At 46.4% G+C, this 4831-nt stretch overlaps 1 pseudogene; it reads left to right on the top strand.

The window, feature by feature from the left end:
• Positions 1-985: 985 nt before the first annotated feature.
• LOC107545798 (large ribosomal subunit protein uL4 pseudogene) lies at positions 986-2256 on the top strand (annotated as a pseudogene).
• Positions 2257-4831: the final 2575 nt, after the last annotated feature.

Here is a 4831-nt window from a genome sequence, read left to right as displayed (position 1 = left end):
ACAGGGCTTGGCCAACTTTTTTCTGTAAAGAGCCAGGTAACAAATATTTCAGCTTTGCAGGCCATACAGTCTCCATCAGGACTATTCAGTTCTGCTAGTACAGCCTGGAAGCAGCCATGGGTAATGCCCAATGAATGGCAGTGCCCCTGTCTGGATGACAGCTGTAGCTTACAGACCCCTGGTCTAGATGAACAGTCTTCGCACAAACAAAAATCCTGCACTCACACTGCTACTTGTGGATGCTCAAGAAATTGCATATGTGTGTGTGTATTCACATCTATACTATCTACCAAGAGGCCACATATCAGAGTGGTTGAGAGTATGGACACTAGGGCCAGATTGCTCTGTTCAAGTCTGGGTCTTCCATGTACGTTCTCTGTGACCATGGATAAGTCACTGCTCTTTCTGCACTTGTTTTCTATTCTTAAAATAGTGATAATACCTGTCTATGTTGTAGGGGGAAGTGAGGGTTAAATGAGGCGATCTTTGTGAAACATGTAGAACAAAGCTCGGCACATAACTGCTGGACGCATGTGTTGGTTTCTAAGCCCTTTGCACACAATCCCTCATTTCCTTCTCACAGAAGCCTAGTGAGGTAGCTGTTACAAGGTGTGGTAAGTGAGGAATTCTATTTTAAAGACATGGAAACTGGGATTCAGAGACACTAGGTAAGATTCCAGGGTCACACAGTTAGCAAGTGATAGTATTAGAGCCACATAAATACACTTTAGAGATTAAAAGCTTCTGGAGAAAAAGTATAATGCAGTTTTCTTACCCAGTGTCAATTTAAAACAAAGATAACCAATATAGATGGGCTTCTGCACTGATTTAAAACATGGCTGCAATTACACTGATACACTTCTCATTAAGAAGAATTTCCTTTCCCTGAGTCTAGGTGGATTTGAGACTGCTTCAACCAATAGAATATGGTGACAGTGATATTATGTGGCCTTTTCCTGTGGGAGTCACTGGGTTGACACATGCCATGGCGTGTGTTCATCCACTGACCTCAGTATACTCCGAAAGGGGAGTCATCTGGCAAAAATGCAGCTTTGCCTGCTGTGTTCAAGGCTCCCATTCAACCAGATATTGTGAAATTTTTTCACACCAACTTGTGCAAAAACAATAGACAGCTCTACGCTGTCCATGAACTGGCTGGTCATCAAACCAGTGCTGAGTCTTGGGTGCTGGCAGAGCTGGACTCGAAATCCCAGAGTTCAAGGTGGTGAGATTCATCATCCTGCCCAGGGTGCTTTTGGAAATATGTGTCTTGGGGTCACATGTTTGCACCAACCAAAACCTGGGGCCATTGGCACTGAAAAGTGAACACAACACAGAAACGATATGCTATGCCATCTGCTCTGCCCTAGCTACCTTGGCCTTACTGGCACTGGTCATGTCTGAAGGCCATGGTATTGAGGAAGTTCCTGAACTTCCTTTGGTGGTTGAAGATAAAGTTGAAGGCTACAAGAAAACCAAGGAGGCTATTTTTCTGCTTTAAGAAACCTAAGGCCTGGAATGATATCAAAAAGGTCTATGCCTCTCAATGAATGAGAGCTGGCAAGGACAAAATGAGAAACCATTGTCATATCCAGCGCAGGGGACCTTGCAGCATCAATAATGAGCACAATGGTATCATTAAAGCCTTCAGAGATATCTCTGGAATTACTCTGCTTAATGTAAGCAAACTGAGCATTTTAAAAATTGCTCCTGGTGGCCATGTAGGCCATGTGTGCATTTGAACTGAAAGTGTTTTCCGCAAGTTAGATGGTCTGTATGGCACTTGGTGTAGAGCTGCCTCCCTTAAGAGTAATTCCAACCTTCCCATGCACACGATGCTCAGTAGAGACCTGAGCAGAATCTTGAAGAGCCCAGAGATCAAAAAGCTCTCTGAGCACCACCCAAGAAGGTTCATCATGGAGCCCTGAAGAAGAATCCACTGAAAAGCCTGAGAATCAAGTTGAAGCTACACCCGTATGGAAAGACCATACACCAGAACAACAGTTCACCAGGCGGAGAACCACAGCTCCAGGTGGATAAAGCAGCAGCAGCGCTAGAAGCCAAATCAGATGAGGAGGGGGCTCCAGGCAAGAAACCTGCGGTGGGGAAGGAAGGAAAGAAGGCTGGTGGCATATATGAAGCAGAAGAAGCCTTTGTGGAAAAAAGACTGCAGCTACCAAGAAACCAGCGGCTGAGAAGAAGCCCACAGAAAAGAAACTTGCCATAGAAGAAAAGAAGCCTGGGGCATCAACTTAAATTTGTTTATTCCATAAAGGTCAAATCACTTCAGACAGCTAATTTTGAATAAAAACCTGATCAAAGGCAATGAGAAACATGGGGGGAAAAGTGACACTATGCGATTTACAAAGGGCCACTCAGCTCATGCCTTGTTCACTGGAACACAGTCTCTTAGAAGAACTCTGAGCAGCCACGTAAGAAGTCCAATTCCCCTGAGGCTGCCATGTTGTGAGGAAGCCCAAGCCACACAGAGAGTCCTCACATAGATGCTTACGTCAATAGTTCTGTCTGAGTCTAGTTCTGAAGTCATCACAGCCCACGAGCCAGACATGTGAGTGAGTCTTCAAACAGTTTCAGCCCTCAGCCATGGTGTAACCCACAGTCACTTAATTCTTCCCAGATGAGGCCCCAGACATCATGAAGTAGACAAACCGTCCCTTCTGGGATCTGTCTGAGTTCTTAAACCACAGAATCTATGAGCATAATAAAATAGTTGGTGTTTTATGGGACTAGTTTTAGGATGCTACACAGATATACACAACAACTTCTTTCCAGATCTCCCGAAACTGGAAATATAGTTCAGTTTATCAATGCTGGTCTTCCTCTATTTTGCAGCGGCTTGGCTTTGTGTCTTCCCTGAAAGTCCTTTGAGTGATCCAGCATTAGAAGGAACTGGTATTTGAACCCAGAAGTCTTCCTTTAGAGTAGGGCTACTGACCCCCACACTCTACTAGGTGATCATAAACAAATCATTTCATTTCTTTTTTAAAAAAAAATATGTTTTTATTGATTTTTAAAGAGAGAGGAAGGGAGAGGGGGAAAAAGAAGAGAGAGATAGAAACATAGGTGAGAGAGAAACATCGATCGGCTGCCTCCTGTACACCCCTACTGGGGACAGAGGCCACTACCCGGGCATGTGCCCTTACTGGGAATTGAACCAGCGACCTCTTGGCACATGGGTCTACACTCAACTATTGAGCCACACTGGCCAGGCTCATATCATTTCTTTGGGTCAGTTTTGTCCTCTAAAATGGTGAGCAGAGCCTGCTTTGCAGGATTGCCATGAGAATCACATAATATCCTGGGTGTAAAACTGCTTTAAAGGAATTTAGACTCCAGACCTTTGGCAAGAGACCTGGAGCAGAGGGCAGTTTTAATCTTCCTGGAGTTCCAGTCTTTCAAAAAAGCATTTGCCCAAACAAATCAATAGTGTTTGTTGATGCCACAGCTATGAGAAGAGCAAGCACACTCTCACCATACACTGGGGGCTCCTAAAACGTCTCTGTGTGTGCAAGTGTCTGTAATTTAATAGTGGGCCTGCCTGGTGATTTTGAAACAACTCAAGTGTCTGACATGAGAGCGAGTGACAGTTCTTGGAACGAGGGCCATGAAATGCAAGTACATTGCAAATCACTCAGTCGTGCTGTCGGGGGAATCATAGTCACCATATATATTTTCTTAAAAGTAGTTTCCCAGCAAACCTTTCATAAAATTCATGGCTGCGACTGACCTCTGCTCCACGCTTGCCTCCAAGCTTCCCTTCCCCCTCAGGTGGAACCCAGGCTTGGGTGCACTCGTGCAAACACTGTGGATCGGATGCTGGACGGCCATTGCCAGCACCCTCTCCCTTTCTGTCACCTCCTGCAGAGCCCAGAAAGCCACTGCTTGCCGTCCCAGCTCCCATGCAGGGAGGGGTAGCCAGTGTCCATGAGAAATGGGCAGCAGTCTTCTGGGAGGCGCTGTTTATAAAATATTTCTCTTTCCTGACATAAGGACGCGTGGTGATGGCACGGCCTTTCCCACTTGCTCTTTCTGCGTAATGGATGGAGCTGCAGCATCCCTCTTGTGGCAAAGAGGGACATGTCACAGTGATATCTGCTCTGACATCTTTGAGTCAACCACCTCTCTCTGTAAGAAATAGGTTCAAATTTGTGTAAGCCACTGGAGTTATATTTTCTTTCACTTGCAGATGCAGAAAATTCTGATATAAAACTTGGGCCACAGATAATTGAACCACTGTCCTGAGCGAGCTGGTAACTTTTACTCCCCTGCCCCTTCTGAGGAGGGTAGACACAGAAACCCTTGAGTGTAAAGTCACTTAGAAGCCACACACTCCTGTCCCTCTGTGGCCCCTGGCTTCCTAGACACTCCCTCCACATGCCCCCATAGCTTTGCCGCTCTGCTGATTCCGACGCGATGTTCTGTCTAGACCGCCGACAGCCTCCCTGATTTTCTCCTGTCTCCCACTGTGGTGCCCTCCCTGTCCCCACACTGCAGCCAGGGGGTCTTCCCATCCATACACGCCTGCTGAAAGCAGCATTTTGGCGCTCACCCATGGAAGTCTGCATTTCTTGACCGTTGAGAAGGCCTTCCATGGTTTGGCCCTGGGTCTCTCTCCAGCTTCTCCACACCCGGGTCTCTTACGCTGCCCCCCCCCCCCAATGTACTCAGCTCCTCAAACTCTTAGTTCCAGTCACACAAAACTTAAAATCTCCTCTCTTGCCATTCTAATCCTTCTTCCTGGGGAACTGCCTCTCACCACAGACTTCTCTGACAGAGGTGGGCACACTCTCACACACACACACACACACAC

The sequence above is a fragment of the Miniopterus natalensis genome, chromosome 14, assembly GCF_054644295.1.
Source record: "Miniopterus natalensis isolate mMinNat1 chromosome 14, mMinNat1.hap1, whole genome shotgun sequence".
Lineage (NCBI taxonomy): Eukaryota > Metazoa > Chordata > Mammalia > Chiroptera > Miniopteridae > Miniopterus > Miniopterus natalensis.
This window is presented reverse-complemented; position numbering and strand designations above follow the sequence as displayed.